Raw genomic sequence first — 12,293 nt, forward strand, 5'->3', positions numbered from 1 at the left:
CAAGTAGTCAAGAAAATGCAAGTTGCCAAGAGCTCTGGTATTTTTTAAAAAGAAATTTTTTTGTAAAGATCAGACAACACACTATCTTTTCAATGAAAAAAGCAATAATGATCCATAAATACTATAAGGCACTTTTAACAGATTGTTTATAGAGTGATTTTACTAGACAGAATTTAATTAAAAAAACGCAAATTGTAGGTTTATGACTATAAAAAAATTGAGGCACTTCATCTAAAGAGTGTTGGTGAAGGGAAGTCTCTGAGAGCAAGAACTATCCAGTGTTATCTAAAATTTAATCCGAGCACATCGAGATTTTTTCCAATATTGAGACATTAGGAAATTTAGGAGAAGTAGTTGACATATATTTTGTATCCTATTCTGTTTAATGCAGTCCAAAAGCAAAAAGAAAGAAGTTTTACATTAGAACTCTGAAGCAGGAGAAAAGGGGCAGTTCACATTTTCACCTTTCAAAAACAAATCGGCTGCACAGAATATCACCACTGCAGTTTTTAAAAAGTCTTTTATTTGTGAACGCTGATGTCAGAAGCTTATTAAAGGAAAAAACTCTTTTTACTGTGTAAGGAAGAGGTGAAGGATCTGTTTTTTTTTTAAGCTTTATTTATTAAACCATATTATTTGATTACTGTGTTAGAATTTCATAAGCAATAATTAAATGTGTCTTTATAGATATTTCAGGAATGTATACATATTGTGAGTAATGCTTTCAAAGTTACGAAAATCATGAACTACCCCAGAATTGAACTGTTGTACTTCCAAAGAGAATTGGGCTGTTTATAATGATTTTAATAGAGAAAGATCCCAGGGATCGGTCATAATTGGTCTTGTTTGATAATGTGGGCATCCACAAACAAACAAATAACAAACAAAAACCTGTAAATGTTCCTTTGTAAAACTTGTAAATTTTATTTATACTGTCTTGTTTTGTACACACATTTCTCTGTAGTGGGCTCTGAATACATTGAAAATGCACTATATTTTTCTATTTTACTTGCAGAGCATCACAAAAGAACAGGTATTTTCAGTGCTACATAATGTGTTTTCCCACATTTAGGACCAAAGATGGCTATAGAAAAACTCAAATGGATTGCTTCCCAAACCCCTCCCCACCCTTTTTTTTTCTTTTAAATCACTGTACAGTGTTATTTGATATTTTAATTTATTTTTCGATTGACTAGAAAAATCACTTTAATTTCACTAAAATGTTTTTTGTCCCTAAGGAAACATAATCTGTAAGATAATTTTAATTAGCATAATACAGTCACCTAGACACTTCCATTTGTAATCTTTGTAATAGACTGTAAATATATTTTTGGAACTATAACACAATGTGCTTGAGGGTTATTTTTCAGTGTCTGCAGTGTATACAAGTGTTTATACTAAGTACAGCACTTTACAATTCTAATCAGTAGCATTGGCCTTTGAGAGAATGAGTGAAAGAGTTTGAGTGAGTGTTCCTAATTCCGTTTGGATTCTAAACTCACTAATAATGAAGTTCTTTTCCTGTTCATAGCTTAAGGTGCTTATTTTTTCTATTAAAATTAAATTAACAAAAAGCCATTCTAGAAATAGAAGACATAGTATGGTACATGCAAATGGTGTCTTTCCTGCTTTTTTCTAGCACTAGATTTATAGTTGAGTAGTCTTTCTTGAGTAGAAGGGCAGAATAAAAGTTTTTTTGAGTTTTTTTTCAAAAATAACTTTTTTCTTCAGCAATATACCTCATCTGCCTTAAATTTTTTACAGCTCTTTACAGGGAAAGGGGAGTAGGGATGGGAAAGACACACAGCACAATAGGAAGTGTATGAATACATCACTCTCTCGTTCGTAGGTTTCTTTTCCCAACCAACGTTATGATTTTGAAATACATGTATGTGAAACAAATATTCAGAGAAAAAGAATTAACATTGTAATGCTGATTGTAATACTCTCTTCCAGAAAGAGATGAAATGGTACAACGATAAGAATGTACAACTTGCACCTTGAAATCATTTTTTGATAAATTAGTGCTCAGGGGAGGAAAGGTAGAAAAAGCGAACGTCAAAAACAGAAGTCAAAAATTATAAAAATGCAAAAGGAAATGGCCTCCTTGCTTTAACAGAGCCACCTTTTTTAAAATGCTGTCTTCACACTTGACTTGTGTTTTGCATTCAGTACTGAAATAAAAGTAAGTTTTATTACATCTGAATCTAACATTTTCTCAGCAATCGATCTGGGCCTTGTTTACTCGAACTGGTGGTTTATGCTTGTCAGAGCACTATTAGTTGAATCATATTGTATACTTATGTAATCTACATTAGCTAGTACTATTTAGGACTATATTTTAATTGCTCCTCTTATCTGTGTTTTTTAAGACAATTAAAATGGTGTAATTCACCTCTTTTTTTTTCTTTTTTAATTTAGGTAATGCTGATATTCTCCCTTTTGTTTCCTGAGTGGCCAGACAGTGCTACTCGCTGATGTGCATGTTCAAATAAATTACCGATGTGTATTTTTTTTGCTCTATGTGGAGAAATCATGGGGAACTTGGGGCGAGATGTGCTTTTTGTTGGTTGAATTTGTCCCTCCTTGCCTAAGAATTACTACAGGGGTCATCCTTTTATAAGGACAAACTGCTTTTGAACAGTGTCTTCAATGTATCAAGCACAAATAACTCTTTCTTCAACACGAATCATAAGTCTCTTTTTACCAGCTTAAATAATAAACGAGTCTATTAGACAATGTAAAGAAAATCCTGTCTCCAATCATTGGCGGGTTCCTTTATGTCCCTTACTCACTTATTTTCTTACACAATATCATGAAAGGAGATGTCTAGAGTAAAGGTTTCATTGAAATATTTCAGTGGACCAATCAGAATACAAAGAAAATTAATAGCCACTGATTCCCTTCATCCTTTTGCACAGTGACTTAATTCCACTCTAATTATTACAGAATAACAAGTTAAGACTGTATCTTCAAAGAGCCCTACTATCAAATATTTTAGTTAAAACCTTTATTGTTCTTTTTTTTTTTTGAAACTGCAACTACATGGTACTAACAAGAATATTTGCGTGTGAAAGGAAATATTTTGTCATCAGACCCTGACAAATACTTTAGACATTTGATATAAAATGGCAACTTGGGGAGTTTTGGCATTTAAGATGCTGCAGGATGCAAACAGAGGATCCGGAGCAAACGGAAAAGGTGATAAACTGGTGGTCTGATTGGATTGTTTGCCATTGACCCTGACTCAGTGATCATTCTAACTTGTCCCTACAGCACGGAGAACAAAGCACTCCCTATTCTGCAGCATCACCTTTTTAAGCTCTACAAACTCTTAACAAACATCTAAACACGTTTTCAAAAATGAGAATAGATTAAGACCATATGAGGTACTATCACTGCTTATCCCTTGTGATGCCAAGGCTCAGTCTAGGCTGAGCCAAAACACAAAGTTTAATCTTGAAGTCTGGGCTGTCCCTGGCTATTCTACAGGCAATGCTCTTGAGATGTTCACACGGTGACAATTATATAGCTCAAAACACCGATGGGCAGTCACATGATCTCTTAAAGGACTGGATTCATAAGCAGTACAAAAATATGCTATCCTACCAGCACGCGTTTCCCTGCAAAATTGTAAAGCTATTAAAGACACACAAGTTCCATCACTAGGTAAGAAATAGATGTGAAACTCATGGTGATCGTCAGTAACAATTTGTTGTTGTTGTTGAAACACTTTTAACTCCTCCTTTTACGACTTGTTTTGCATTATTAGCTGCAGTGAAAACTCAGTCTCAGTTTTGAGGAAAGCTGCTGAAAGGAAGACATGTAAAGCAAAAGGGTGATCAAATTCCTGAATGCAAAAGATCATTAACTAACTCCTGATACTAACAAATGAGAAAAGACAGTGCACGGTGACTGGCAAAGGTCCAAGCTGCCCTGAGGGGAATACCAACCTCTTGGCTTATTGTCAGTGTCCCCTCAGTACCCCTTACCTCGCTGCTTTTCCTGCTCTGGCTAGTACATCTCAGCCTGAAGAATACAGGCAGGAGAATATAATATTTCAAAAGGAATGCTTCTGTGAGCCTCATCAGATTTAAGTGCTGTAAGGGGATATTTTTTCAAGTTCAGTGATTGAATGTAATTAAATCTATAATTAAACAATAAAAGACCTCTTCTGATGGACCTTGAGGTTGAAATAAATTTAATTATTTGATCTAATTTAATTGGACCTATTGCACAAAGTTTGGTAGGTAGCAATAAGTAGCTCTAGTGTTCTGTAGGTATGTAACAGCACTGGGAATTCTTTACGTGTGTAACAGTATTAAGGATTTCCAAATTTCCAGCATTTGATGATTTGGAGATAGTAGCAAGTGAGGTGTTGTCTATTCGAAGCCTCCATAAATAGCAAATAAAGCTCAATCAGATATAACCTGCAATATATGTATCATCATTTCAAGTATCCCAGGTTTCTACTGCTGAAAATAATTCTTATGTCCCTTTTGAAATTCACAGCCTTTAATTAAGTATATTTGTGGATTTTATATCTAAATGAAGAATGCACAATATATTTTAAAATGGGTGGTTATTCATAGATCTTAATTAAAGACGCTCATGCACACATTTGTTTTTTAAGTAATGTTGGGTCTAGCATAGTAGAGAACAAACCTATACCATTCAAATCTCACCATTCCACTATGTAACCAAAGCTAATTAAAGACAATGACTGGGCAACAAACTCTAGTAAAACAAAGAGAGAAAACTAGACTATAAGTGTAGAACGAGTGTTCAGATAAGTCACATGCTCTTAAAAATATTTTGCAATGCATAGCAATGAGGCAAACAACTCAAGAATGCTTTTTAAGGGGCGCCTGGGTGGCTCAGTTAAGCGCCTGACTTTGGCTCAGGTCATGATCCCAGGGTCCTGCTCGGGAGCCTGCTTCTCCCTCTCCCTCTGCTTGCCACTCCCCCTGTTTGTGCTCTTTCTTTCTCTCTCTCTCTGTAAAGTAAATAAATAAAGTCTTAAAAAAGAGAGAGAGAGAATGCTTTTTAAAAGTGAAGTGAATTTGCAGACACTTCCTACATTGCTAGGATAGACTCTGCGGCAAATGAAAAGAGAAAGTCGTAAATTTAACCTGATAGCCTTCTGTCAATTTGCTAGAGAGGCACACGCTGCTAACATTAAAAACCGGACAGAATACGAGGCTAAAATGTGCTCTTTCCAGAGGAAAGAGATCCACACGTTTCTTCAGCTCTGACGTTTGCAGAAGTGTTTTCAAGGCTCTACTGGGCAGGGGATCTGCTGGCTGTGCATTATTGTAATTCTATGTTTTCACTAGATCTTTGTTAGTTGCACACTGAGCTCCATGTGTATTCACCAGAACCCAACTTAACAGACAAAACAACAACCACCACAACAAAATACAACAGGGACCTGATGCCACAAACAGACCTGCTGAGCTCTACCTGACAAACGCACCGGAGTTAACGCATGGGCTGTTACTGCTCATTCAATGACAGCACTCCTCCCAAAAAAAATGCCACCTGTTAGGTCAGGTCTGGTGTGGGGCCAGCCGAACACGGAGCACCTAAATGTCCTCTGATCTCCTAACAAAACAAAGCCAGCAAACACCAAATAATACTATCCTTCAGATTTTGAAGTGTGTATTAAAGGCAGGGATAAATTACAGGAAATGGAGAGAGGCAGACAGGAGAAGCTGAGTTTAATGAGAGCGACAATGCAGAGCTAGCGGCATTTCTGACCAGAAAAAAGGCTGTGGTGGGAATGAAGTTTGAGGGACCACAGCCCGGCAGTGGTGCCTGACATATGAATTAATTATTCTTTATTTCTGGATCAGAGCCACAGAATATACTCTATGCCTCCATACCTTCACTCTTCATTTTCACATTCCCTCTTACTTTTCTAAATGGGGGAAATTCCTCTCTTCAAGACATATCTGAAAAGTCCCTTCCTCCAAGTCTTGCCTGTCTGACCCCCAGGAGCCAGAATCCTCGTCCCTGTGCTTTGCTTACGCTGCTGTGCTGTGGTTCTCCCCCTGTGCTCTCTCAGATTGTTTGCACATGTGTCTCTCTCTCCCACTGGACCAAGTACTCTTGGAGGGCAGAAGCCAAATGGAAATCTTTGTTTTATGTCCTGGGGGACTTAGCAGTTTCGGGCACTCAGTAGACACTCTATAAATATTTTAGAATCCTTGAAGTGCAAATTAATTCAAATGGGTTTCTTCTTAAAAGGTAGTGAGGATCAGGAGCTCTGAAGGATGAATGGGGTGCAGTGAAGGTGGTAGTAAACTGGGTGTTGAGGGAGAAAACTAATTTCAGAGCATGGATGGCTGCCCCTGTGATAGGCTGGGGCAGCAGGGACCGCCCAAGGGACCCCGCAGAGGAGCACAGAGATGGAGACATGGACCAGTGTGAGATAAGGGAGGCGGAAGGAGCTGGTTAGTAAGCAAGACCAGGACGCACGAAATGCAGGATCTTCCAGCTGTTGGAAAGGAGGAGGTATGCCTGGCGGCAAAATGCAGAACAAGATTAAAGAGGAACTTGAAATCAAGCAGAAAAAATTGGACTTGATGAGAGAAACAATGAAGGGCGATTTACCAATATCTTGTTTGATGAGACAAAGGCATGGCAAAAATGTCTTCTTAAGGAACAGTAATCTGCAAAAATGAATGAGATGTGATTGTGACTAATTCAACATCAGGCTTCGACAAGAGAAAAGAGTGTTTTTCTCCTTCTATAATGAAAACACCCTTCACCCCAGCTCTCAAACTCAAGACAGGGTCAGTAATTCTACAGCTGAGTAAATATATTATAAAGTTGACTTTTGTGAGCCAGCCTGTAAGTCTTCTTACCATTTACATCATGAAGAGGCAGCAGTGGTAGGTGACAGCAGAGGGTTGGGAGACAGACCACCCCCTGGGACTCATTCTTGTCACGACAGGTGCAACATGGGGCAAATGATTTAATTTCTCTGTTTCCTTCTTCTTATCTTACCTGTAAAATAGACATAAATAGTACCCACTTTAAGAGTTGTCGAATTCGTTAATTGATACTTGGAAAGTACTTACACAATAAGTACTCAATACGTGTTAGCTCTTATCATTTCTTTGGGAAATATTTTGTCTATATTTCTGATTATCTGTTTAACAAACACTCATGAACACACTTCTGTGAATTCTGACCTAACACACAAATGTATTTTAAAATATAAATTATATGTTTTTGTCCCAAATTTCATCCTTATCCTTTTCTCAGGTTTGTTTCTTTGTTTGCTTGCTTGCTTTTTAACCACCATTAACCATATCTCTTAAGTCAGTACCCAAAGAGTCAAACTTCACTCATCTGGTCATAAACAATCCTTCACTACATCCAACTGATTTTACCTCTTTGATAATTCTGGAATCTACCACCAACCTCCCAGCCACTGCCCTAAATTAGGTTTTCATCACCCCTCACCTAGACTAATGTCACAACCTCTACTCTGTTTCTCTTCCTCTAATCCTTTTTAATTACAACTTTCAGAGTCATTTCTCTAACACGTGTCTGATTATGTTTTCCCCCAGTTTAAAAGACTTTAATGGCCCCTCACTAATTGGAGAATTGCATTCAATTATGTAACATATCATCATCAACTGGGATCGTGCCTGTGTGGTCTCCACATTGTCACCTCCTGCTGGACTGAACAATTTGTGTCTTTGGCATACAAATTCTTTCACACGCCCTTGTCATTATGAGGTTTCTGAGGAGGGCAAGTGAATGTCTTATTCCTCCTAGTACCTACTGAGCCCAACACAGTTTTAAAGGCCAAAATAGTTTCTATTCCTATACCTCAAAGCAGGAATACATAATTACCTTTAAAACAAATACTGGACAAAAAAATTAAGTTTGAGGAAAAACACATAACCCCCCCAATTTATAATTGATATCAAAATGTCATTTTTTCCACTTTTTATGCATCTCCTTCAATGACTTAAATATACCTCTGGAACTATAAGACAAAACAGATCATTTGGCTAATAAACATTGCCTTCTGAGCTTTAGTAGAAGATTATATGTTTATATGCTAATTTACATGTTCTTTCATCTAAACAAACATTTAAAATTTTGTCTTTGACTGCTATTTATTGAAAAAGGGGTGGGTAGATTCCTGCACGGCTTTATCCTGCCATCTTGTCTGGAAGTTGGAAAACCTTCTCCAGGCCTCCTGGGTGGCTCAGTTGGTTAAGAGTCTGCCTTCGGCTCAGGTCATGATCTCAGGGTCCTGAGATCAAGCCCTGCATTGTGCTCTCCTTTCAGCGGGGAGTCCGCTTCTCCCTCTCCCTCTGTGCTCTCTCTCTCGCTTTCTCTCTCTCTCTTAAACAAATTTTTAAAAATCATTAAAAAAAAAGAAAAACACTTTATTGAAGAAGGGGTGGGTAGATTCTTGCACGGCTTTATCCTACCATCTTGTCTGGAATTTGGAAAACCTTCTCCAGGGCACCTGTGTGGCTCAATTGGTTAAGCATCTGCCTTCGGCTCAGGTCATGATCCCAGAGTCCTGCGTCTGGCTCCCTGTTGAGCAGGGAGCCTGCTTCTTCCTCTGCTTCTCCTTCCCCACCCCGCTCATGCTCGCTCTCTCTCTCTCTAAAAAATAAATGAGATCTTTTTTAAAAAAAGGAGAACCTTCTCTAATTTTTCTTTACCCAGTTATATTATACAGTATTTTACATTGTTCCTTTATGTGTCAATTATGTTGCCTCACAGACAGGAAGTAGAACAATTGACCAGCTCACATTTCTATTTCAAAGCTTGGCACAGTACCCAGCACCTTGCAGATTGTTAAGAGGTGTGTGTTGAGTGATTGAGAGTCATGTGACCCTCAAGCCAGGGGCTCTGATACTCTAGCAGTTGGTCCCAACCTAATGCATAAAGAACAATCTCCCAAACTGAGCCCCTTAATCACTCTCATCCTACTAAAGTGTATCTCTTTCCAGTGTCACAGAAGTTTCCCAGATGCTGCCCTGTGCCATTCCTTACATATCTCTCATCTTTACTGACCTTAAAGCTATCTATAACCCCATCAGGAGCCTCCAGACCACAGTATCACAATGATCTACACACTTTGGACCAACACATAATCCAAATGAAATCAGCGGTTGAGGGTCACTTCTTAATTTTGGATTTGATAAAGCATCATATTTATATCTAATTAATTGCTCACAAACTTTTTTGTTTGGGAAACAAATATACAATTATAACTTCACTGTTTCAAAGCACCATTCTGACCAGTTAAAATATGGCAACTGCCATAACTTCTATATATTTCTTCTACCCATCTTTTACCGAAGAATCAACCACTTCACGTATTTTCCTAGCCTTCCAGCTACTTCTTTTTCTTAGCAAGAGGTCTGTGTGGCCTTAGCACAAAGCAATATCACACTCAGTATTTAGCTTGTTTTCTTGACTTTAATATTCTTAAAATGCATACCTTCATGCTTTATCACTTATGTATGTATGTAAATCGAGTTAAATAGGTTAAACCTGTGCTTCTGTACTTCTTACTCTATCTCTGTTATCTGCTCCCAATGCAGCAGCCAACCCTGCTACTTGCCCAAGCAGTATGTTTGGGAAGAGGGCTGAAGCGTTTTTGCATCTGCTGTCTTGATGCATTTAATGCACTGATAAGAACCAAAATCTGCTACTAGAGACATGCATTTAATTACATGCTTTTGCCATCTTTCAGGAGTAAATATATTATCATGTTTCTCATTTTCTTTCTTTCTTTTATAAATAGAGACTTAATTTACTATTATAGTAGTACAAATTTTCTCTGTGCATGAGCTGTGGCCCTGGAGTTACTGCAAGGGCGTCTCCTTCCCATATATTTCCCTAGCATTGCCTAGAGGCTGAATAAATAGTGTTTGCACATGGTAGGTAATAATCAATAATTTTGACTAAATGAACAATCATGTAGTTGCCATTGGGGCTAACAATATACATTTCAAGTTCAACTGAAATGCAATCTTTTACTTGCTTGATAGTATCTCAATTTTGACTCCTAAGTTTTAACTACTATCATGTGTAACTCTATATAAATGTAATATCAACGAAGAATCTTCACACTTGGAGAGAACAAATAGGAACCAAGTTGGAGGGAAAATTGAGAAGCTCTGATTTGTAGAAATATTAGCCCTGGTTTCACCATTTGCTGATCCCTAGACCTTCACAGAACAATTCAAGTCTATGAAACTCAGTTTTCTCATTCGTCAGAATGGATATATCTGCCTTCCTTTTTTCTTAACAGCAATTTTATGAAGAACATATAAAATTAAGCAGACAAATGAGCTTTAAATAATATAGAGCAAGTTTTAAATTCAAGTTATGGTGATTTTATTTTTTTTTAGTTGAATTTGAGATGCTATCATCTTGCCAATTGCTTCTTTACAATTTCCAGTTAGCCTGGCAAGTTCTAAATATATGTGCGTGGGAAAAGACATTGATGGTTTCTTTTTTAGTCATGATTTTGGTATATTTTCTTCTGATCTGGGTTGGTATTTCCTAATGTCATCGTGGCTTTTCAAGTGTCCTGACTTGGACATTATGTCATCTAAGAATTCCTCCACTTTGCCTTCACTTCGTGGTTTCCAGTCAAGTGAAGCCTCAAATTCAAGGTGTTTTCTTGTTTTTTAGCTTCTAAAGCTTCGTACAATCTTGCAGCATGTAACCTACAAGGTTTCCTAATCCCATAAACTCTAAATCACATCCCCTACTCTCCACACTACATACCATTTATCTGTTCTTACAACCTACCTGGAGTTTCTCCATTGTCATGAATTCTGTGTGCTGGCCCCTGGGTTATGGGACCTGGGTGTTACTCAGAACACATGTAAGCTGCCTAAATTTAATAACTGTAACTTCTGCATGAATAAAGGATGTTTGTTTGTTCAGCAGTGCTCTGGGGTACAGTGAATTTTGATTTGTCTATTTTAATCTTGTCGGTATGCATGTCTAATTATGCTTGTTGGTTTAGCACTGTGTGGAGAGTGTTAGGTAATGTTACTATCTAGAGTTTGCTCATCCTGAAATGTCAGTCACAGGACTAGAGCCGGAGATCTAGAGTTGAAACAACATGACTAAGGTTGGGTCAACACTGCCTCTAGGCTCTGTATAATTTTAGAGATTTATAACTTGGATATAAATATTCACATTGAACTTTCCACCATGGAAGGCCTTTTCTGGCCCTTCTCACTGTGTTTCAGATGATCTCAAAATCAAGTAAGACGATGATTGGTATTTGGGGGACCATTTTTTGTTTGGTTTGGTTTCTGGTTACTCTTTGGATTTTCAAAAGGCTCATTCCATTTAAAATAAAATAGACTGCATTGCTGCCTTTTTATTTTAATATACTTCAGACAGGTAGTAATGTGTGCGCATGTGTATAAATAGCAATCCTTTAAAGCTAACCATTTCAAGACTATTGTGACTAGATAAGTGAATCCAAAAATGCTATTGAGACTAAAAAATACATTTCAAAGAGTTACTGAGGTAAACTCTGATTTACTTGGTAGTTTCTCCATCTTTGACAATAAAATTATAATTATTATCATGTGCAGATCCATATAATTTTTATAATATATGGCATATTATGTCTTGATTTGCATTTTGCAGTTTCCTAAAACTCGCCTGCAATTCTGTTTCTCAAAACTCACACCTTTGGTCATCAAGTGTGCAGCATCTTTTTCTCAATTTGACTTTTCAGCATCTGATGTCAAAAGGTGACAGTAGTCCCTGTTTGCATTTCTGAAAGATGTGTGAAATCACTACCTTCCTGGGATTCCAAGACATGACAATTAAGTCTCTTCTGTTCTCAAATTATAACAAGTCTGAGCAAGGTAGGCACCCGCACATACTTGCACTTGGTTGGAGGAAAAGGTTAGTACTGTTTGTGACTGAAGAAGGTAAAAAACTCTTTTATTTCTGGGGCACCTGTGTGGCTCAGTAGTTAAGCGTCTGCCTTCGGCTCAGGTCATGATCCCAGGGTCCTGGCATTGAGCCCCACATCGGGCTCCTTGCTCTGCGGGAAGCCTGTTTCTCCATCTCCCACTTCCCCTGCTTGTGTTCCCTCTCTTGCTGTGTCTCTCTCTGTCAAATTAATAAATAAATTCTTAAAAAAAAAAAAACTCTTTTGTTTCTTCTTTCAAATCAAGGTTCTATCCACTAATGGTGATGTGACCTTCAGCTGGCTACATAATCACGATTTGGCTCATTTTCTTTTCTGTTAAAATGACAATGATAAA

This window comes from Eumetopias jubatus, unplaced genomic scaffold (assembly GCF_037043125.1).
Source record: "Eumetopias jubatus isolate StellerSeaLion01/CBP00866 unplaced genomic scaffold, mEumJub1_p1.0 scaffold_6, whole genome shotgun sequence".
NCBI classification, from domain to species: domain Eukaryota; kingdom Metazoa; phylum Chordata; class Mammalia; order Carnivora; family Otariidae; genus Eumetopias; species Eumetopias jubatus.